This window comes from Manis pentadactyla, chromosome 3 (genome assembly GCF_030020395.1).
Source record: "Manis pentadactyla isolate mManPen7 chromosome 3, mManPen7.hap1, whole genome shotgun sequence".
Lineage (NCBI taxonomy): Eukaryota > Metazoa > Chordata > Mammalia > Pholidota > Manidae > Manis > Manis pentadactyla.
The window spans coordinates 140,938,514-140,963,262 of record NC_080021.1 but is presented as its reverse complement, the minus strand read 5'-3'; the positions used below and the strand labels follow the sequence as shown (position 1 = coordinate 140,963,262).

General features: G+C 40.6%; 1 long non-coding RNA gene across 1 annotated transcript in view; it reads right to left on the bottom strand.

Moving 5' to 3' along the window:
• Nucleotides 1-16,744: 16,744 nt before the first annotated feature.
• The window catches only part of LOC130682975 (uncharacterized), a 30,136-nt gene continuing 22,131 nt past the window's right edge, over nucleotides 16,745-24,749 (bottom strand). The window contains exon 5 of the long non-coding RNA XR_008996491.1: nucleotides 16,745-19,464. This is a non-coding gene — a long non-coding RNA (uncharacterized LOC130682975). The remainder of the gene's footprint in view (nucleotides 19,465-24,749) is intronic.

Sequence of the window (24,749 nt, the reverse complement as noted above, 5' to 3'; positions counted from 1 at the left end):
GGTTTTTTTTGCTGATCATCTTCTGGCATGAGTCTTCCCGAGAGTGCTGATGTTGGAAGTTCTTTTTCATATCGTATCTTAGTTCATTTTCGGGGTAGCCAAACTAGGCTTTGATCCTCTGTATAAACACAAACAGACCCTTTGCCTACACTTTTATATGCCCTTTATACCCTTGTGTAGAACTCGTTGGAGATCACCACACAGGAACTGCTTTTTTTTTTTTTTTTATCATTAATCTACACTTAACATGACGAATACTTTGTTTACAAGGCTCTCCCCTATACCAGGTCCCCCCTATATACTCCTTTACAGTCACTGTCCATCAGCGTAGCAAAATGTTGTAGAATCACTACTTGTCTTCTCTGTGTTGTACAGCCCTTGATTATCTTCTTTATGTGATTTCCTAATTATCATAGTCCTTATAATTAGTTTGAAATATATTTCCTGTGTGTTTACCTGCAAAACGAGTCACTTGTTACAATAAATATGCTTTGGGTTGTGTTGGAAATCTTTCTGGATTTTTGTAACCTTAAATCATTAAACTGAAACATAGCATTTCCAGTGGGAATTACTGAGACTAAAAAATTTAGTAGTAGTTCAAAAGCTTTGTCACCAGTCAAATTTGTAGAAGTGATAAAAAAATATACTATGTATTATTGAAAAGGGGGTGAAGAAAGGTAATTAAAATTTTTACAACAGCCATACATAGTTTTACCTATTTATAATTTTAATCTATATGGAATAATTCCATTACCTTCTTTTATCCAACAGAAAGAAGGCCTTAAGTATTATTACTTAATTTTGTACTATATTCTGATACAAAATGACAAGTAACTTTATTCAAACTCCTTTTTAAGGAAGAAAGGTAGTAATACCCAAAAAGTTTTGAAGTCACCTGCCAAATTAGGAAGGTTGATGATTACAAAATCTGAAAGCTAAAAGGGGATTTCATGAAATTGTCTTGTCCAATAATATAAAGCATTCTAGAAAAAGTTACTTATTCCTTTCTTAAAACTAGAAAAACAAAACTGTACAGCTTTCCTTAGCATTTTCATGACTTATCTTTCTTAAGAAACTATTTCTTAGTGTTTAGCCCAATTTCTTCTTGCTATAAATCGTACATTCTAATAACTATCCACCACATAAGCACCTATACTGCATGCTAGTTACTATGAAAGGCTGTGTACATGTGTTTTTTTAATTGACCTAACAGTCTTGTAGGACAGATAGGATAGTCCCCATATTAGAGCTGTAAAACTGAAGTTTGAGAGGTTGAATATCTTGATCAAGGTTGTGTAAGTCATAGAGGGCTTGGAGGTGTATTTGGCTGATTTCACAATCTGATTTGTTTTGGTTTCTGTGTTTTGTCAGTAGCACATACTGTCCTGAGCCATTTATTGCTCTATATCAGGCATTATACTGACACATAGAAGTGAATGATATGGTTTTTTTTACTCCCTTTGGAGGAATCTGACTCTGAAGAAATTATTTCAGTGTAAAATGAGAGTTCAGTGGTGCTCTGGACAAAGAGTTACCAGGTCTGCCTTGCAGAGAAGGAAGGCCTTAGAGAGGAGCTGCGAGTCAAGTGGTCCAGGATGTATAAGTTAAAGGCAAATAAAAACAAGAAGTCAAGAAAATAAAAACAGTACAATGTGGGAATATCAAGAAGTTCTGTCAGTGGATTGTATAGGACTGGGGAGGAGCGTTAAGAAATGATGTTAAGCTAGAAAAGTGAATTCACTCCTATCTTTACAGCATTCTTGAGTCCTTGAGGCCCATTTGTGTCATGTCTTTAGGTTAAAAGACCTCATTCCTTTATGTTCTGATCATTTTTCTTTGTAAATGGAGAAGCCAATCTAAACATGTGCTTCTAAATAAGAAATAGACTTTGCTGGGAATGATGATATTATCTCATTCCATACTCTTATTTATATTACTAAATAAAAACTTTAAAAAACCCATATTAATTACCTGAGAATTTAAAGAATGCTTTCTTTGATTCAGTGGAATTTCCTTTTAATCATTTATGGCTATGGTTTAAAAACAATATATTCTAAATGTTTGCTAGCAGGAATTTGAACTATGATTAGAATTATAAAATATGGTTCCCCTTTGAAGGGGATTAGGTTTTCGTGTTCTGTTTTTATTTTTTGGGTAAAATGATAAGATACTAAGATTTCTGTAGTTGTGTGTCAATCCAGGATTGAAAAAATTAATATAAGGACTTCTGTATACATTTATCTTTGCAAAGTTGTTATTCATTGTTGTTTTTAAAGGAGAGTCATATAAGTAAACCTATGCAAAGATGACGGAACATCTTGATTTAGGGATAGCATGTCAGTGTGCTACTCCTGGTCACCCCTGGCCCTTCTGAACCCCCCTTATAAGGGAGTATATATACCCGTGCTCTGGGGAGAGTGGTGCAGCAACAGTGAATTTAAAGGCATGGAGGAACCCAGGGCATTGAACCTCTGGTGATGTATGCCTTCTCACTGCTTCTCTGTTCTCCCCTCTGAGATGAGTAGATGGGGAGCAGGGGCTCACTCTAGCTGAACTAACGTGCTGTCTGTGCCAGTGATTAGCTCTGAGATTCTGGGAAGGTTTCTTAACTTTTCTAACTCTTTGTTTCCTTATCTGTTAAAAAAAAGGATAATAATTTGGCCTATCTCACAAATTATGGCAAAGACTCAGCTTATATAAAACACCTTAGCAAAATGCCTGCCTCATAAAAAGGTCTCAGAAATGTTTTTAAAACTTGTTATTCATGGAAATGGAATACCAGAAGGATGATCTGGATTCCAGCTCCACCTCTGCTTATTCCTTCTCCCTGCACACTTGGTGTGACCTTGATCAAGTGGTGAGTTTCAGGTTTCTCACTGAAAAAGAGATCTCATGGGGTTGAGCCGTTTAGTCAAGAGCGAGGGGTCAGGATGAGTAAGGAGGCTAGAGCGAGGGAGGCTGAGCTGGGAAGTGTGCCAAGACACTGTGAATGGCGTTGGAGAGTCTTCTATCACTGCTTTTCTTGAATCTTAAAGATTTAGTTAGGCAGATTTTGAATGAACGTAATGGAAGCTCAGTTATTCAATTAAAAGGCATTCTACTGTCATCCTTCCTAAAAATGCAACTTAAAAGATAACTGAGAATTCTAAACATTTAAGCAAAACTGTTAACTATGTTTTACTCTTTTTTCTATTTTCTACTTAACTTGTAGGTTCAGTACTTATGGAACAAGTTTACCAGTGCTTTCATATGACCCTCACCATTTCAGTTAAACTGCGAAAATGTGGTTTTCTTAATACATTTCCTGTTTCTTTAATTGAAGATGACTCCCACAAAGGCTAAACAATGTTCTGGGAAGAGCCTTCAGAATAGCATTCTTAGGAATATTATGTTTTAGAGCTTTCAGGTTATTCCGTTTTTGTTCTGCTTGCCTCTTTCTGTCATTCTGTTCTCCTTTTAATGGAGAGTCAGGCACAATTAATGCAAATGCTCCTAGTTTTAGTTACCTGACATTAATATTTCCTCCCAATTGACTGTGGCATGTCAACACTGAGATCTAAGAATTGAATGTTTCAAAAATAATATGAGGACTAGTAGAATGATGGCCAACACCACTAAGAGTACGTGCCTCTTTGTGGTGGCATGCTCATGTATTTCCATTTAATCTTGAGCATAAAATGACTGTGGGTTGAAATATATAAAGATCTGACTAGATTGAATTCTCTAACGTCTAACATCTCAATTAAAAAAATAATTATAAAGTGGGTTCTAAAATATTCTTTAATGTGGATATAAAATATCTTCAGGGTTTATTCTCTAATATTAAAACTAAAAGTTTTCAAAATCAAAACTAAATCCTTCACCTTTAAGGAAACAGAATAATTAGTCACCATCTTCAGAATAATGTAAAAATGGATTAATAATCATCTCTATTGGTTATTTTCCTAGGACCTAGATTGTAGGTATGTGCAATGTCTGTATGTCATGTATGTATGTGTGTATATCTTTATCAATTATTTTATTTTATTTTATTTTTATTTATTTTCACTTTTTTTTATTTGGGTATCATTAATATACAATTACATGAAGAACAATATGTTTACTAGGCTTCCCCCTTCACCAAGCCCCCCCACATACCCCTTCACAGTCACTGTTCATTTGTGTAGTAAGATGCTATAAAATAACTACTTGTCTTCTCTGTGTTACACAGCCCTCCCCGTGTCCCCATGCACTATACATGCTAATCGTAATGCCCTCTTTCTTTTTCCCCACCCTTATCCCTCCCTTCCCACCCATCCTCCCCAGTCCCTTTCCCTTTGGTAACTGTTAGTCCATTCTTGGGTTCTGTGATCCTGCTGCTGTTTTGTTCCTTCAGTTTTCCTTTGTTCTTACACTCCACATATGAGTGAAATCATTTGGTACTTGTCTTTCTCTGCCTGGCTTATTTCACTGAGCATAGTACCCTCTAGCTCCATCCATGTTGTTGTGAATGGTAGGATCTGTTTTTTTCTTATGGCTGAGTAATATTCCATTGTGTATATGTACCACATCTTCTTTATCCATTCATCTACTGATGGACATTTAGGTTGCTTCCATATCTTGGCTATTGTAAATAGTGCAGCGATAAACATAGGGGTGCATATGTCTTTTTCAAACTGGAGTGCCGCATTCTTAGGATAAATTCCTAGAAGTGGAATTCCTGGGTCAAATGGTATTTCTATTTTGAGCATTCTGAGGAACCTCCATACTGCTTTCCACAATGGTTGAACTAATTTACATTCCCACCAGCAGTGTAGGAGGGTTCCCCTTTCTCCACAAGCTTGCCAACATTTGTTGTTGTTTGTCTTTTTGATGATGGCAATCCTTACTGGTGTGAGGTGATATCTCATTGTGGTTTTAATTTGCATTTCTCTGATGGTTAGCAATGTGGAGCATCTTTTCATGTGCCTGTTGGCCATCTGGATTTTTTCTTTGGAGAACTGTCTGTTCAGCTCCTCTGCCCATTTTTTAATTGGATTATTTGCTTTTTGTTTGTTGAGGCATGTGAGCTCTTTATATGTTTTGGATGTCAATCCTTTATCGGATCTGTCATTTATGAATATGTTCTCCCATACTGTAGGATACCTTTTTGTTCTACTGATGGTGTCCTTTGCTGTACAGAAGCTTTTTAGCTTGATATAATTCCACTTGTTCATTTTTGCCTTTTTTTCCCTTGCCCGGGAAGATATGTTCATGAAGAAGTCACTCATGTTTATGTCCATGAGATTTTTGCCTATGTTTTTTTCTAAGAGTTTTATGGTTTCTTGACTTACATTCAGGTGTTTGGTCCATTTGGAGTTTACTTTTTTGTATGGGGTTAGACAGTGATCCTGTTTCATTCTCTTACATGTAGCTGTCCAGTTTTGCCGGCACCATCTGTTGAAGAGACTGTCATTTCCCCATTGTATGTCCATGGCTCCTTTATCGTATATTAATTGGCCATATATGTTTGGGTTAATGTCTGGGGTCTCTATTCTGTTCCACTGGTTGGTGGCTCTGTTCTTGTGACAGTACCAAACTGTCTTGATTACTGTGGCTTTGTAGTAGAGCTTGAAGTTGGGGAGCGAGATCCCTCCACTTTATTCTTCCTTCTCAGGATTGCTTTGGCTATTCGGGGTCTTTGGCGGTTCCATATGAATTTTTGAACTATTTGTTTCAGTTCATTGAAGAATGCTGTTGGTAATTTGATAGGGATTGCATCGAATCTGTATATTGCTTTGGGCAGGATGGCCATTTTGATGATATTAATTCTTCCTAGCCAGGAGCATGGGATGAGTTTCCATTTGTTAGTGACCTCTTTAATTTCTCTTAAGAGTGTCTTATAGTTTTCAGGGTATAGGTCTTTCGCTTCCTTGGTTAGGTTTATTCCTAGGTATTTTATTCTTTTTGATGCTATTGTGAATGGAATTGTTTTCCTGATTTCTCTTTCTATTAGTTCATTGTTAGTGTATAGGAAAGCTACAGATTTCTGTGTGTTAATTTTGTATCCTGCAACTTTGCTGAATTCCGATATCAGTTCTGGTAGTTTTGGAGTGGAGTCTTTAGGGTTTTTTATGCACAATATCATGTCATCTGCAAATAGTGACAGTTTGACTTCTTCTTTACCAATCTGGATTCCTTGTATTTCTTTGTTTTGTCTGATTGCCGTGGCTAGGACCTCCAGTACTACATTGAATAACAGTGGGGAGAGTGGGCATCTCTGTCTTGTTCCTGATCTCAGAGGAAAAGCTTTCAGCTTCTTGCTGTTCAGTATGATGTTAGCTGTGGGTTTATCATATATGGCCTTTATTATGTTGAGGTACTTGCCCTCTATGCCCATTTTGTGGAGAGTTTTTATCATGAATGGGTATTGAATTTTGTCGAACGCTTTTTCAGCATCTATGCAGATGATCATGTGGAGATGATCATGTGGTTTTTGTCTTTCGTTGATGTGGTGGATGATGTTGATGGATTTTTGAATGTTGTACCATCCTTGCATCCCTGGGATGAATCCCACTTGGTCATGGTGTATGATCCTTTTGATGTATTTTTGAATTCGGTTTGCTAATATTTTGTTGAGTATTTTTGCATCTACGTTCATCAGGGATATTGGTCTGTAGTTTTCTTTTTTGGTGGGGTCTTTGCCTGGTTTTGGTGTTAGGGTGATGTTGGCTTCATTGAATGAGTTTGGGAGTATTCCCTCCTCTTCTATTTTTTGGAAAACTTAAAGGAGAATGGGTGTTATGTCCTCTCTGTATGTCCGATAAAATTCCGAGGTAAATCCATCTGCCCCGGGGGTTTTGTTCTTGGTAGTTTTTGATTACCAGTTCAATTTCATTGCTGGTAATTGGTCTGTTTAGATTTTCTGTTTCTTTCTGGGTCAGTTTTGGAAGGTTCTATTTTTCTAGGAAGTTGTCCATTTCTCCTAGGTTTTCCAGCTTGTTAGCATATAGGTTTTCATAGTAGTCTCTAATAATTCTTTGTATTTCTCTGGGGTCCGTCATGATTTTTCCTTTCTCATTTCTGATTCTGTTGATGTGTGTTGATTCTCTTTTTCTCTTAATAAGTCTGGCTAGAGGCTTATCTATTTTGTTAATTTTCTCGAAGAACCAGCTCTTGGTTTCATTGATATTTTCTATTGTTTTATTCTTCTCAATTTTATTTATTTCTTCTCTGATCTTTATTATGTCCCTCCGTCTGCTGACCTTAGGCCTCCTTTGTTCTTCTTTTTCCAATTTCGACAATTGTGACATTAGACTATTCATTTGGGATTGTTCTTACTTCTTTAAATATGCCTGGATTGCTATATACTTTCCTCTTAAGACTGCTTTTGCTGCGTCCCACAGAAGTTGGGGCTCTGTGTTGTTGTCATTTGTTTCCATATATTGCTGGATCTCCATTTTAATTTGGTCATTGAGCCATTTATTATTTAGGAGCATGTTGTTAAGCCTCCATGTGTTTGTGAGCCTTTTTGCTTTCTTTGTACAATTTATTTCTAGTTTTATATGTTTGTGGTCTGAAAAGTTGGTTGGTAGGATTTCAATCTTTTGGAATTTACTGAGGCTCTTTTTGTGGCCTAGTGTGTGGTCTGTTCTGGGGAATGTTCCATGTGCACTTGATAAGAATGTGTATCTTGTTGCCTTTGGATGTAGAGTTCTATAGATGTCTATTAGGTCCATCTGTTCTAGTGTGTTGTTCAGTGTCTCTGTGTCCTTACTTATTTTCTGTCTGGTGGGTCTGTCCTTTGGAGTGAGTAGTGTGTTAAAGTCTCCCAAAATGAATGCATTGCATTCTATTTCCTCCTTTAATTCTGTTAGTATTTGTTTCACATATATTGTTGCTCCTGTATTGGGTGCATATATGTTTATAATAGTTATATCCTCTTGTTGGACTGAGCCCTTTATCATTATGTAATGTCCTTCTTTATCTCTTGTTACTTTCTTTATTTTGAAGTCTATTTTGTCTGATACTAGTATTGCAACCACTGCTTTTTTCTCTCTGTTGTTTGCATGCAAAATCTTTCTCCATCCCTTGACTTTTAATCTGTGCATGTCTTTGGGTTGGAGAGTCTCTTGAAAGCACCATATGGATGGGTCTTGCTTTTTTATCCATTCTATTACTCTGTGTCTTTTGATCGGTGCATTTAGTCCATTTACATTTAGGGTGATTATTGAAAGATATGTACTTATTGCCATTGCAGACTTTAGATTTGTGGTTACCAAAGGTTCAAGGTTAGCTACTTTATTATCGTACTGTCTGACTTAACTTGCTTATTGAGCTGTTATAAACACAGTATGATGATTATTTGTTTCCCTTCTTTTTCCTCCTCCTCCATTCTTCATATGTTGGGTGTTTTGTTCTGTGCTCTTTTTAGGCATGCTCCCATCTAGAGCAGTCCCTCTAAGATACCCTGTAGTGGTAGTTTGTGGGAGCCAAATTCCCTCAACTTTTGCTTGTCTGGGAATTGTTTAATCCCTCCTTCATATTTAAATGATAATCGTGCTGGATACTGTATCCTTGGTTCAAGGCCTTTCTGTTTCATTGCATTAAATATATCATGCCATTCTCTTCTGGCCTGTAAGGTTTCTGTTGAGAAGTCTGATGAGATAGCCTGATGGGTTTTCCTTTGTAGGTGACCTTTTTTCTCTCTCTGGCTGCCTTTAATACTCTGTCCTTGTTCTTGATCTTTGCCATTTTGATTATTATGTGTCTTGGTGTTGTCCTCCTTGGGTCCCATCTCTCGGGAGTTCTGTGTGCCTCTGTAGTCTGAGCAACTATTTCCTCCCCCAGTTTGGGGAAGTTCTCAGCAATTATTTCTTCAAAGACACTTTCTATCCTTTTTTCTCTCTCTTCTTCCTCTGGTACCCCTATAATGCGGATATTGTTCCTTTTGGATTGGTCACACAGTTCTCTTAATATTGTTTCATTCCTGGAGATCCTTTTATCTCTCTGCGTCAACTTCTATGCGTTCCTGTTCTCTGGTTTCTATTCCATCAATGGTCTCTTGTATCTTATCCATTCTGCTTATAAATCCTTCCAGAGTTTGTTTCACTTCTGTAATCTCCCTCCGGACTTCATCCCTTAGCTCTTGCATATTTCTCTGCAGCTCTGTCAGGATGTTTATGATTTTTATATTGAATTTTTTCAGGGAGACTGGTTAGGTCTGCCTCTGCAGATCCTTTCTCAGGTGTTGTTTGAACTATCTTGGACTGGACTAAATTTTTTTGCCTTTTCATGTTGATAGCGGCGGCTGTAGGCAGGTTGCGGGTGTGTCAGCTGGGAGAAGAAAGTCCTTTCCTGCTTGCTGGATGCCTTGCCCTTCTCCGCTGCCTGTGTTGGTTACCCGCACTCCTGGAGCAGCCACCAGGTTAGTCCCCTAAGCTGCTGTGGGTGGAGTCTCCATCAGAGCAGCACGGAGCCCTGCAGGAAGTGGCAGGCATTCCAGGTGTGCTTCTCCTTGATAGCGGCGCTCCTGCCAGGCAGCTGTGTGCCAGCAGCGGCCTTTGGGTCTGGCCTGTGTGTTGGGCTGGGATTCCGGTCGGCTGCTGGGAGCATGCCTGCTCCCTCTGGCTCCGCTGCAGGAGCCCCGTGCAGGCCTCTACCGGGCTCCTCTGGCTCCACTGCCGCCAGTGCATGTGAGCCGCACCCAGGGTGTTCGGTTATGCCGCTGCGGGCTCGCACAAACCTCTCCTGGTCCCCTCCTGTGCTGTTGGCGCACGGATCTGCTTCCAGTCCCTTCCAGCACCACCGTCCCTTGCACGCGCTGCCACTCTCCCGCTACTGGGCCGGTGTGTCAGGGTCCACGCCAGTTGGAGGAATGACTGGCAGGCTGCTTAGTGCCATGAGGGGCTTCAGAACTGCACTGCCTTCCCGGGGTTTAGAGCCCCTAAGTTTCCCTGGGATTCCCAGCTGATGGCTAAGTGTGCCGGGACAACTTCGTCCAGCTATGGGGTGCCTGTCTCTTTAAGACGTGCAGAAAGCACTCGCTTTTCTTTTGTCTCATGGGCACTGATTGCAGGGACCTGCCCACAGGTTTTGCTTTTCCATTTCTCTAATATCCAGCACCCCATGCACCTTGTGTCTGCGTTCCGGGTGCGGATTTCTAGAGCTGGTTGTTTAGCAGTCCTGGGCTTTCACTCCCTCCCTGTTGACTCCTTTTTTCCCACCAGGTTTTGGGGTCGGGGAGAGTTCGGGTCCCGCCTGGTCACGGCTTGTATCTTACCCCCTTTGTGGGATGTTGAGTTCTCACAGATGTAGATGTATCCTGGCTGTTGTACTGCAACCACTGGTGTCTCTTTTAGAAATAGTTGTATTTATTGTATTTTCATAAATATATGTTTTGGGGAGGAGATTTCCTCTGAACTCACACCGCCATCTTCCCGCGATCCTTTTTATCAATTATTTTAGAAGCCATGTTTCTTTTAAATCCATAATAATCTTCATTTTGCTTTGTACTTAATTACTTCTGTCTACATCAAGTTTTGGAAACCAGAGCTGTGTGTAATCTGTCACTTATTCAGGGAAATTGGGCACAGAATGTATAGAAAATTGCATTGTGCTAGGTTGTATATGACATGTGAAGAAATATTTAGGTCATTCCAATAATGTAATCTGGTAAAGAAGCTAGATTTCAGGATAAGAAGCTAAAAAGGAAAAGATAATCAGAAGGAAAGAACACAAGAGGAGTTACAAAGATAGATTAATGAGTTACCTGAGACCAATAAGAAATCTTCACGGGCCAAGTGGTGATAGAGTTGAAGAGTATTACTGGATTGGGGAGAGGGTGAGTTTACCTTTAGTTGTGGATTTTGAAGAAGGTATGCTAACTAGATCCAGATTTTACAGTCCTGACCTAGGCTTGGTTGTTGAATATGTGAAATGAGCAATCTGTACAGGAACTACCTGCTTCTCTATAGTCAATTTTTTCTATACTTCTCTATACTTAAATTTTGGTTGGGCATTGCTAGTTTTGATGAAGCTTTATTAATCATCAGAATATTTATGCAGTATTTAAATTTGATTTTACTTGGAGAGGTATTACTTTTACAAGTAGTTCCACACTTTTACTGTAGAATAAATTATCAAGAAAATAATGGTTCATCATCAGGTTAGGGAGGTAACATGCATTCTTCTAATGTAAACCATTATTAAGACGTCCAAAATAGCAAATGTTTATATCAGGACAGCTGCTTGCACATGGCATCCTTTTATGTTTAAACATTGAAAGTTAGCCTTGAAGAATAATCCAGATCAGACTAAAGGACCATCACTATAATACACTTGAGCTAATTTTGTCCCATTAGATATTAACACATATATATGCTATGTAAGGAAGATCTATAACTCATTGTCATGTCAGAGTCTCAGTTTGCTATTTGGTTTTTGACTTATTTTTAGACAAAATAATCGGTCATTTGAAGACCTAATAATAACAGTTTCGTCTGATGATTCTATGTTCATATGTTGTTGATGTGCATCATTTAGCCTATACTTCAGTTACTAAGGGCTCTGTGAACTGTTTTGTAAATTTAGAGATAGTTGCTTTGATCCAGCCAGAGAATAAAACAAGAACACCTAACTAAATAGCCTTTCATCTTCCCTTCAAAGCAAGAAATAAAAATAATCATTGCAAAGTAATGCTTTTTTTGTTTCTTAAATTTTGACTTCCCAGATCACCTGAAAGTTACTAATATTAGTTTGACTTGCAAAGCCAATGCTTGTAGAACTTCTTCCAGGTCAAAGAGACTGAACTGAATGAAATATGTTTTCAATTACACTTCTTGGTAGCTTTCACTACAATCCTTTTATTCTCACAGTATTTAATGCCAAGCTTTTTCTTTCAACTTTACATACCACATAATAAGGAAAAAGGTCTTCCTTAAATACAGCATCTGAATGCACTATACCAAATGTCAAACAGTAAACCTGTAAATCAAGACATCAAAAGAGTTATGTGGATTCCTCTTTTTGCTTCAAGTTTCAAAGTTGTAATTTGTGATCCAAAGGAGGCATTTTAGAATTGTTCCCATTGGTTTTAGTGGGACATTTAGAGTCCCTTCAGTTAAAAACTTTTGTGCATTATGCAAACCCAGACAGTAAAATCGCTGAAAGGTATATATAGGTTCGAATAGAGCATTCATTTTTCTTTTGCACTGGAAGAAAAAAGTCTGTTTCGAATCCTATTTGTCCCTTATCTCTGTTTGTTCAGTTGTTTTTAATGGCAGGCTTTTGCCAACTGAATTGTAAAGCAGTTCTGACTATTTGCATCCTCCAGATGGAGCAGCATATAAACACTCCCAGATATTTCTGGTAAGTATGAAAAAATATCTTATTTGTCCTTTATGTGAATAAGTAAGAGAATGTCAAATTTTATAGACTAATAAATTTGTATGCTGGCAGTGACAATGAATCTCTCATGGCCTGCAATGTCACAGACCCTGAGAAACAATTTTTTTTCTTGTTGTTTAAAGTGAACACAAAGTCAAGTAGGAGCTCAATAAAAACCGGAATTTGATTGCCTTGTTTATGTCTGCCCAGTATTCTGATTCAGTTGCAATTTGCTGCAAGGAAATGCAATTGACTTGTTTCACAGGCTTATTGCACAACAATCACTCGCATATACATGTTTTTGGATGTCAGAGAGAACTCCACTAATGGGTTAAAATGCCCTTTTGCATTAGTCTACAACAGCTGCTCTCCTCCCCTCAACATAATGTTAATTTTGTAATATATTCTCAGAGTTGTGGAAACGTGGGATAGGAAAAGACAACGTGAACATCTAAATTTTTACAGGTAAAACTTTTGATATGTGCATATATGTTTAGTTGTGCACACATGTGATTGACTCAGGAATACTCTACATGGAATAAATCAGATTGCATCAGTTCAAGCAAATCTTTATGCACTTTTTCAATTTAGGATTAAATTTGTTTTTTTATATTTAAATTGATATGCATACCGTAGGGTGTCTAATCTTAATATTCAGTTAAATAATGAACCTCTGCAATATCAGCAATGATTGACAGTTTAATACTGCTTTTGCACTTGCCAGTTTTCATATTGCACCTTCTAGGTTCTTCCTAAATCAAATGCATTGTGCTCAAAATGGAATAACATCATATATTTCACGAAGTAAACAAGGTTAAATAATTTTACAGATGCACATGTATATGAAGCACTGAGAATTTAACTTTGCTTAACTTCATTAATGTGGAAGAAAGGAGTCTTATGCACTGAATATAGCCTGATTGTTTTCAACTCTGGTTTCCTGAAGAAAGGATTTTAATAGGGGATACATCGTATTTCTTCTCTTTCATTGGTATAATTAAAATAGAACTTAATATCATATTTGTCAACATGGATTTGATTTCTGGATGATAAATATCCCTAAATGAGTTTTAGTTGAATGAAATTAAATCTGAGATATAAACATTTAAAATCAATTTTAGTAATGTTTAAGAATGGATGTTTGTAAGAGTTTGGAAACACAAGTTCTATTTCAGCTCTTACAAAAGCATGTCCTTATGCACTTTCTCCAACTGTAACATGTGAAAAAAATTCAACTTAGGTTTATTTCTATTATGACATATTAGCTGAAATGTCCAAATGTCCTTGATATCTTGAAAGTAGCTTGCCTAAAATTAAAATTAAACTGTATCTTACCTTATACAAGCAGATATAGAGGTAGAATAGTAAATGGTTGTTGTTTTTTTTTTTTTTGTGTGTGTGTGTGTGTGTGTGCTTAGTATAGTATGCTATAGCAGAAAGTACAAAGATACTTCTTTACACGTGATTTTTAAACTTGGAAATAATCACTTTGATGCTAAATTATTTGACTCAATTTATATGAGTGTGTATAAATGTATATATATATATATGTGTGTGTGTGTGTTTATATATAAACACACACACACACATATACCCACACATATGCCACAGATGTGGCCAAGCACCTGGTTTTTAGGAGTCAGGTAGACTTATTATAGTCTATTTAGACTAACAGTGTGTGAATTAGAAAGAATATTATAATGTCCCTCCTTCAACCTCCTTATTTCATAGATTATGAAGTTGATTCAAGAAAAGTTAAAATGGTAAAGCACTTGATCTCACATCTATGGCTTCTATGTCCTGGCATCTATCCTTGCTTCTGGCATTTATTATATCAGTGAATTGTTTTGAAAAGTTTTGGTGGCCTAACATGCGACCTTCTTCCAAAGTGCAATCCCCAGTTACTACATATACTTCATATCTTAAGTATATTATATATGTGTTTGTATATACTATACTATATAATATATATGTGTATATTATATATTATGTATACACTATACACATCTGTAAATATTAGGTTAAGTATCACTCAATTCTAGACTCCTCTGTATCATGGCATTTTGAGAAACTTGTTCAAAAAAATCCGTATTTGAAACTCCTTTCAGTTATTAAGTCTTTCAACCTTTATCTTTTGTTTATTGATACGGGCCTCCCAGATTTCCATTCTTTTTTGTTCAACTGTAGTAAATTTGGCATTAAAGGATGATATTCAATCCTTGTTTCCTTAATAGAGTTCCACCAAAGTCAATGAAAATTTTACACAAAAATAAAGGACTACTCATTTAAGACTATAGAACAGACCCACAAGGCTAAGTTCAGTGCCTGGTAAAGGGTTTGTGCTAAATTTAACATTGCACTAGAGTTTTCAGCTGTTGGTTTGACATGGAGGAGGAGAGCTGCTTTTATGACTGATGGTTGTCCTCGGAAGGAAGAGGCAAGTGGAGCCACGCCACATGCCACGGCTCCAAGCCGCAGAGTGCCCTGCGTATTCTGTGGCGCTGGTTTGAGAAGGCTCATAACTTTAATGGCTCCCTTCATCAATTATCATGAGTCTAGGCTTTGGAAATCCTAAGAACTAGGAAGGGAAAAACTGGAATATGGGTAACTTTAGCTGTAGAAAATGCTATAATAAAATTAAATTACTTTTAGAGAAATTTCACACTGAAAAGTCAGTTGTTGTTTGCCACTCTAGCTAAAAGTAACACAACTAGACTTTATTTGCTGTACTTAAAGATCTTGGTTTTTTGTTTTTAAAAATGTCATCTATTCCTTCAATCACGTGTAAGTCCCCTGTAATCTCTTTTTAATGTAAGAGCACTGGAGTTTTCCCTTTTGTTTGCTGCCCTTGCATTATTTACTTTGATCTGCTGTGAGAAAATCTGGAAGTGTGTTGTCCTAAATGCTAGCATCTCACCAGCAAGATTTGAGGCCTTGTAGTTTGCATTGAAGAGAAAGGCACTTGTGTGAATACGCAGGTTTTGTTTAGTTCTCTCTCCCTCCAGGGAGCCTTAATTGCATTTTCTTTCTCTCACAGTGGCCGACTAAGAAGTGTCTGCCTTCCCTGCTGATGCTGAAGTTTTCAAGCTCTATTACTCTGTGATGGAGAAAATGCCTTGGTCCAGGAAGAAAAGGGTCAGATTTTTAAAAAGTGTTTAAATAAGTATTGTCAATTTACCATGTACAATAAACAACAAAAAAAAGAAGAAACAATAGAAAAGCTTAATGCTTTTCCCCCTGAAATTCTTATAGTAGTTCTATGTAAGTGATTTTATAAATAATCGAACTTTAAGTATTATGAAGAGGCTCCATTCTCAATGTAGAGTTAGACTTAATAATAACGAAGAAAAAAATTTAATTGATTTGTATCAGTCATTCTAAGTGTTCTTTCTAATGTAATCTACAGATATGATTAAAATATATATTCAAGGCTATTTCTGGAATTAATATTGTTGACATATGTCATTTTCAGCTAAGTTATAAAGATCTAATTTATTAACCTTTTCACTATTTTGACATTCTGAACATAACAGCAATATGCTTGCATCACTAGATCTGAAGTGAATATTTTAATTTTCTTCTCATCTGACAAAGTACTCTTCACCTTAACTGGCTTTGAAGCTATAGCTGCCATGTTTCCTTCTACTTCCTGCAATTTTCATCCTAGTAGGATGTATGGCAATAATAGTGATGCCAGGGTTCTTGTTTGCAGAGCCGAAGAACGAGCTTCACAAACAGTCAAGGTAGGAGAGCAAGGTACAGGCTTTTATTTAGAGGTAAAGTGAAAGGACAGAGCTCCCGGCTCACACCAGGAGGGGACAAGAGAGTCCATAGTGGTGCGTTGTCTAGGGGGTTTTATAGGCAGTTGAGGATTTTTCGAGAACATGAAAAAACTTAGGGGTGTGGACTTGTTAAGTGGTCCCTGAATATTAAAAATTAACTTAACATAAGGAATTTCCTGCCTTGATTTCTCTCTGGGACACCGGTGCCTTGGTCTGGGAGCATATCAAAAGGCTGCTTGCCCAGCCCCCAAGTTGGGCTGAGGTATTATCTACTTGCTAAAGAATCTTGCCTCTTGAACTTCCTGGGTGTTAAAATGCAATCTTAAATCTTTAAGATGGAATTCTTCTTGCCTTTTACTATGCCGTCTACAGCTGGGTCTGCATGCTAAGTTAGTTGCTCAGTTTGCAAAATCACCTTGTCAGATCTGAAGGAGGAAAGACAGAACATAGTCCTGGGTCTTTTAGCATGCTAAAGTGAATCTTACACATGATTACAAATGATTAGCATAATAAAACATGTGCTACTCTTCTTTATCTGGGGAACATTAACTGATTTCACTGAAGTGTTGGATTCTCTCAGAGGAGAGCGCCGCCCCAAATCACTCACAGAAGGCGTCTCTTGATGCAACAAGCAAGAGGAATTTATTCAGAGACCAGCTAGCTGGGGTCCAAGTGTCAGCCCAACGCAGCGGGTCTCAACAAGGACCCCGAGCACTTAGAGTCAGAGGTTTTTATAGCATTTTCAAAAAGGGCAGTATTATTCTACAAGCACATCACATTGTTTTTCCAAAAAAACACATACATTTTGGCTGATGCCACATCCTGGGGGTCTGGTGAGATAAGATCACCCTCGGAATGTTAGGGTGGTTCTTAGTAAGGTAAGCTTGGTATGTATGATTAACTGATTGAGGTTGGCTAACTAAAGGTCACTGCAATCAACGCTGGCTGACTAACTTGTTTTTCCAGGTTCTAATATTTTCCTATTTTCTTCCTTCTAGGTTAGAAAATGGAGTCTAAGCTTTTAAGATGGCTATACTTATGCTAACTTTCTATCTTCAATAAGGTTAATTCTTAGTGAAGGATTCTACATTTCCCACTTCTTTTTAAGGAGCATTCCAATCATGGAATGCTTGTGTCCTCTTGTTGTGCGAGTGAATGATATTGTTGCCTCAACATTAGCACTTGAACGGTACTCACTCTTTTTCTAACAAAAGTTATCAGCCGATTTAGTATACAGGGTCCTAAAGTGAGGAGTAGTATAAGAATAAGTAAAGGCCCAGTCAAGGTGGATATCAAGGTTGTAAGCCACGGAGATCTAGTAAACCAGGACTCAAATAGCCCTTGGCCGGCCTCCCGTTCTCTCTTCCTTTGGTCTAACTTTTCTCTAAGTTTTGACATTGAATCTTTTACTATTCCAGAATGGTCTGCGTAAAAGCAGCATTCTTCTTTAAAGGCTGCACACAATCTTCTTTTAAAAACAACAGATCTAATCCTCGTCTGTTCTGCAAGACTACTTCAGACAGGGAGGTTAGAGATTCTTCAAGTTTGGTAATGGATTGTTCTATAGTCTTTAGGTCTTCATCAATTGCTGTCTTCAATCCCGCATAATGTTGGTTCTCTTGGATAATGGCGGCTGTCCCTGTTCTTACTCTAGCTGCGACTCTTATTCTTAATAATACAGCTAAGGTCAGCGAGATTGGCTCCCTTCTATACCTGTGTTTTGGTTCAAATTCAGCTACGAATGAGAAATCATCATGATACATCAATCTAGGTACTAATTGAACCATGATACAGAAGTCGCGGGAAGAATTGAAGGCGGAAGTAGAGACACATGGGGTCAATCCAGTATTACAGGCCTACTACTCTTCGGGAGGAGGGACTAGATACTCATTTTTACTTGAGGAATTTACGGATATGGTTTCATTACACAAAGCTTCATGAGTGGGGGGAACTGAACCTAAACATTTCTCTTTTCTAGTCACTTCGGTCAGGGTCAGCTTCTTATGGCTTCCCCAGCTACAGATCTCGTGGCTGGTTGTTCTGTTAAAATTGCCTAACAGCCCCAATCTTTCATAGTAAGGAGGTCCAGAGGAGAAACACAACCAACAGGACTTAGTAGTATTAGGGTTGGTAGTGTTTAGAACTTGGAAAGCCCCCTCAAGAAGATTGAAGAGGCGTTGTCCAGTATCAGGAAAGGGGGCTATTTGGTCAGGGGTGAGGGCAGCAGAAATAGTGGTAGGGTCTACTGGAGGCACCGGAGTCTGCTTCAGGATCGAGGTTGGGAGACGCGGTTGATTTCTTAGGACAGAATTAGGTCCTATCGGGGCAGCTGGAAGAGTCTCAGCTTTGAGTCTGACAGTAAATACGAGGCCCTTGTCATATCTAGATTTATAATATCTAAGTCTTCACTGTCGTCCAGTGATCCACCCATCATACTGGCGTCTCTTATCACTGAACGTGATATTTAAGGGGATGCATAGTCTTGTCTATTCACAGTTGGGGAATGTGCGGTTCTGGGCTACTTTAAGGAGGTCCCAGTCAGACACAGGATTCTAATAAACGTTACCCGTAGTATCACAACTCTAAGAGTTACAATAAAAAGATTGCAAGTCCCTACATTGTTGGGTTTGTTGGTAGGTCCGTCCATCACGGGGGCAGACATAGAAAGTAGTGGTCTTTATCTGCTGGCGTGCGGCCGGATTTCTGCACCCAAAGCTCTATAAGCCACTCTGGCTCTGGGCTTGTTTTCCTCCGACGTAATACGCCAAAGTCGCGGGCCTGACCCTGTTTGCCTGCATCCAGCTAAGCTCGGGTATATCTCAGCCTCTTATTCCAGTGACTAAGGCGCAAACATCAGGGTGCAGGGATGGCCACCAGGTTTTAAGAGGAGCAACCTTAGAAATGGACTATACTGTCTCCCCTGTTTGGGAACAGACCTGCCATGTCAGTAATCTAGGTTCGTGGGGTTTGGGGTCCTAAAGAGTGGGGAGTAACTGGGCCATCAGAATCATCAGTGACACAATCATTCTTACATAAGCGAAGTTTAAGAGGGTTATCAGTTCGAATTACTCGCCAATCCGGGCCTGGTTGAGGCACTCTCTTCAGATGTGAAGCGTGGACCCAGGAGGAGATGCCATCTACTTTTACAGCTGTGGGAGTAGTCAAAAGGACGATGAAGGGTCCTTTCCACCGGGGCTCAAGATTTCCCGTTCGGTGTCGTCTCACGTAGACAGAGTCTCTCACTTGGAATTGATGAGGTACTGAGATGTCCTCTGGCCGATAGACTTCTCGGATAGAGGCCCACACTTCTTTCTGCACAGCTTCTAGAGCCCGTAACCTTTCAAGCAGAAACTTATTAGTCACACATTCAGAGGATGTATGGAGGTGAGCTGCATTTAGCGGAGCTGGAGCTCTAAACATTATTTCAAAAGGTGTTAGTTTAAAACGGCTGGGTGTGTTTCTGACTCGAAATAAGGTGAAAGGAAGGAGGACTAACTAATCACATAAACCAGTCTCTATGGATAATTTAGTCAGGGTCTCTTTTAGAGTTCTATTCATCTTTTCTACCTGTCCTGAGCTCTGGGGTCTATATGCACAGTGCAATTTCTAATCTGTCCCCAGGATCTTGGCCAATCCCTGACTTACCTGGGCAACAAAGGCAGGACCGTTGTCAGAGCCGATTACCTTTGGGATCCCGAACCTGGGAAATATTTCTTCAAGGATCTTCTTGGACACCATCTGAGCTGTCTCAGTTTTGGTGGGGAATGCCTCTGCCCATCTTGAAAAGGTGTCTAGGAAAACTAGGAGGTATTTATATCTATACTTAGCAGGCTTAATTTCAGTGAAGTCAACTTCCCAGTAGGTTCCTGGCCAATCTCCTCGAAGCTTCTTTCAGCATATTACTTGATGTTTGTTCACATTTACTAATTGGCAAGGAACACAACTTTTTACAACTTCGTCTGCCAATTTTCTCAAACCGATGACATGATAAGGGGAATCTCGAACCAGGGTTTTTAGATTATTGGCCCCCAAATGTGTCAACTGATGTAATTGCCTTAAGTATTCTCCTGCCTTTTTCTGGGGCAGGATAATTTTCTCATCTTCTGACTTATACATTCCAAGGGGTGGGGATTTTTGGATCCCTAACTTGTCTATCCGAGCAAGATCCTCGGGGGTATACTGAAAGTTTTTACTACATGTGGCTTCCGGGTACACCTGGAGGGGTAAGATGTTCATTCCCTGGGCTGCTTGTTTTGCGGCTTGGTCCGCCCTTCTGTTTCTTTGAGCTATTGGAGAGTCACTTTTTTGATGCCCAGGACAATGTATTATTGCTACTTCTCTAGGTCTATGGATGGCTTCTAACAGATCTAAGATTTCTTGTTTATTCTTAACATCTTTCCCGGCAGAAGTCAGCAGCCTTCTCTGTCTATATATAGCCCCGTGTATATGAGCAGTGGCAAAAGCGTAACAGCTGTCAGTATAGACGTTAAGTCTCTTACCTTCTGCCATCTTTAAAGCCTGAGTCAGGGCGACGAGCTCTGCTCGCTGCGCAGAAGTGCTCGTTGGGAGTCCGCTGGCCCACACAGTTTGGTCATCATCTACTACTGCAGCTCCTGCCATCTTCTTACCTCCCATGATGTAACTGCTCCCGTCTGTGTACCAGGTCAGGAGTCCCGGTCCTTCTAAGGGCTGATCTCGTAAGTCCCGACGGGTCCCCGTCTCCTCAGCCAGGATTTCCTGGCAGGTATGAAGCACTTTTTTTCTCACATCGGGGAGCAGAGTAGCCGGGTTTAGGATGGCAGGCGGGGCAAATTCCACACGATCACGATTCAGGAGTAAGGTTTGATAGTGAGTCATTCTGGCATTCGACATCTATCTTTCGGGTGGTTGTCGAATTACGCTTTCCAGCGCATGAGGAGCAACCACAGTGAGTTTTTGTCTTAGCGTTAGCTTGTCAGAATCTTTAACTAAGAGGGCCACAGCTGCCACTACTCTCAAACAAGTGGGCCATCCACTACTCACGGGGTCTAATTTTTTAGACAAATAGGCGACAGGTCTCTTCCAAGGTCCCCATTGTTGGGTTAATACTCCTCGAGCTACTCCGTTCCGTTCATCCACGAAAAGGATAAATGGCTTAGTTATGTCTGGCAATGCCAGAGCGGGTGCCGAGAGGAGGGCCTTTTTGATATCATCAAAGGCCTGTTGTTCAGATCTCCAAACAAACGGGGATGCTCCTTTAGTGAGGGGATACAGAGGGGCAGCTAAAGAAGCATATCCGGGTATCCATAGTCTACAAAACTCTGCTGTCCCCAGAAACTCGCGAACCTGGCGTGCAGTAGTGGGAACCAGAATCTGCGTCACAGTCTGCTTTCGGGCTTCAGTAAGCCACTTTTTCTCATTTCTCAGGGAGTATCTCAAATAAGTCACTTGTTGTTGGCAGATCTGTGCCTTCTTAGCAGATACCCTGTACTCCAATTTGGCAAGCTCAGCCAAAAGGGCTCCAGTGGCCTTTTGGCAGGTTCTCCGAGTAGGGGTGGCTATCAATAAGTCATCAACATATTGTAACAAAGTTACCTGTGGGTTAGAAGCTCGGTAGAAAGCTAAGTCTTGATGTAAAGCCTCGTCGAAGAGGGTGGGCGAGTTCTTAAATCCTTGTGGCAAACGAGTCTAGGTTAATTGTCCAGTAGTTCCTGTGGAGGGATCTTTCTATTCAAAAGCAAACAGCGGTTGGCTGCTCTGGTGCAAGCGCAGACAAAAGAAAACATCTTTTAAATCTAAAACTGAATACCAGGTGTTTTCCAGGGCCAGGGAGCTTTGTAGGTTATAAGGATTTGGCACGGTGGGGTGAATGTTTTGTGTCCTTTTGTTAACTTCTCTTAAATCTTGTACTGGTCGGTAGTCTCCCGTTCCTGCCTTTTTTACAGGCAGCAAGGGGGTGTTCCATGGGGATTGACATTTTACTAATATCCCCTGTTCTATAAGCTTCTGGATATGTGGCTTAATTCCATCCCTGGCTTCTTTACTCATTGGATATTGTCTCACAGTTACTGGTAAGGCTGAAGCTTTTAGTTCTATGACTACAGGGGGCTGGTTCTTGGCGAGCCCCATGCCGGCTGTTTCCGCCCAGGCTCCTGGGAACCGGTCAAACCACTCCTGACTAATTTTGGAGGGCTCCCGTCTCTTAAAAAGACGGTATTCATCTTCTAATCTTATAGTCAGGACGCTTAAGCTCAAAGGTTTATTCTCTTGATTGGTCACCAGAGGTTCTCCGGCTTGAAAGGATATTTGGGCCCCCACTTTGGTTAAGATGTCTCTTCTTAACAGGGGTGTGGGGCATTCCGGTATGACAAGGAACGAGTGGTTTACTCGTCCTACTCCTAAATCCACTGTTCTCTGGGTAGTCTACACATATTGTTTCTGGCCCGTAGCCCCGATCACCCAAGATTTTTTATCAGAGAGGGGGCCCTTTGCCTGAGGCAATACAGAATGTTGAGCACCGGTGTCTACCAGGAACTCAACGGGTTGCCCCTCCACTCTCAGAGTTACCCTGGGCTCGGGGAGGGGCTCCGAGCCCCGTCTTCCCTAATCTTCGTCTTCCAGCAGGGACAACACTTCTTCGGAGGCTTTTTTAGTGGCTTTTTAGGGCATTCTTTTACCCAGTGCCCTTTTTCCTTGCAATATGCACATTGATCTTTATCTAAAGGAGGCCGGTTGCCCAGGTGCCCTGCCTTACTAGTTCTGCTGCTAGAGGGCGGGCGTCCTTTACCTTCTACTACTGCGGCCAAGATCCTTGTTAAATTTTTCTCATGTTTCTTATCTCTTTTTTCTTCTTTACTTTTTCTTTCTTTCTCTTTCTTCAATTCTTTTTTTTTCTTCAGTTTCTCTCATGAAAACTTTCTCAGCTTCTTTCACTAAATCTCTCAGCGACAAATCTTGTAAGCCTTCCAATCTCTGAAGCTTCTTTCTAATATCGGGTGCTGATTGCCCAATAAAAGCAAGAGCCACTGAGGCACTGTGCTCCTCGGAAGTGGGGTCAAAGGGAGTATACCGCCTGAAGGCTTCTATCAGGCGTTCTAAGAACACTGCAGGCGCCTCAGCGGCTCCCTGACTGACCTCTCTTACCTTGGCCAAATTGGTGGGGTGCCTCGCGGCCCCGCGAAGACCCGCCACCAGAGCCTGGCGATAGATGGTTAGTCGCTCCCTACCTTCTGGAGAATTAAAGTCTCAGTTGGGTCTGGTCAGTGGGAACCCCCTTTCTATATCATGAGGGAGTTGTGATGGCCGTCCGTCAGCTCTAGGCACGTTCTTTCGTGCTTCTAGGAGGATCCTTTCTCTTTCTTCCGTGGTGAAGAGCACCTGTAAAAGCTGCTGACAGTCATCCCAAGTGGGCTGGTGAGAAAACATTAGGGACTCTATCAGTCCAGTTAGTTTCTGCGGTTCTTCTGAAAAAGGAGGGTGGTTAGCTTTCCAGTTGTATAAATCAGCAGAGGAGAATGGCCAATATTGCAGAGGTTGGAAAGGCGGGTCTCCTTCTTCTCCTAGGATGGGGGCCCGGTAAGATCGGAGGGGAAAAATACCCGGCGGGTCCACTGCGGCCCCTTGGCGGCATCGAGTTCCCTGGGCCAGTCCCGGAGGCGGTCTCATTGCCCCGGTGCCTGAAGCTAGAGGCAGTGGGGGCGCTGGGGCTGGGGGCACCTGGGCTGGAGGTGCCGGGGCTGAGGGCGCCGGGGCTGGGGCAGGAGGGTAGGGAGGGGGATCATCAACCATGAGTAAATCTTGAGTGTCAGGGTGAATTTTTGTAGTTTCTTTTTCCTTGCTCTGAGGTTGAGCCTGGGCCACTAAGACTCAAGAGCTCATTTTCTTTTGCACCCGGGGCTTTACCCAGGATGGTGGATTTTTCACTAACTCCTGCCAGACCACAATATAGGGTTGCTGATCCGGATGTCCTTGAGACGAACTCTGAAAAACAGCTTTTACTGCAAGTAAAGTGGAGAGGTCAAAAGTCCCCTCCGGGGGCCACTTTACATTAAGAGTGGGTCACTCGGAGGTACAGAAAGTCTGCCATAGCCCCTTCTTAACTTCTACTGACAAATTGTGTGCCCTCGCTCTCACTTCTGTCCAGTGATCTAACGTCAGACTGAGTGGAGTCGTTACTGTCTGTCCCATGGTCAGTATAACAATTATTAGACACGTACAGAACACAAAAAACAGAGACACACAGAGATTAGACACACAGCGGCCGCACTTAGTTTTCTTCAGATTTCTGACTAAAAACCGAAAAGAATCAGTGGGCTGATACTCTTGGCGCCCGAATATTAACCTTATCTCATCAGATTCACTTTGCCGGAAAAACAGATGAGAGGCCACCAGGCGTCCCTGGCCCTCCAATCTCCCTGAGGCGTCCCCCAGGGTTGCAGCCTGCGGTTCTCCAAGTATGTCTACCGACCGCAGTCTCGATCCCTTTACGGGATCGGGACGACTACCAGACAAGGGTACCCCTTTTCAGAATTCTGACCGGTCTTACCAAGAAACAGAAAACAGAACACAGACAACTCAAGGCGCCACTTAATCTTACTTCTCTCTCTAAGGGCGACTTTCAGGAGTGAAACGGGGCGAGCGCAC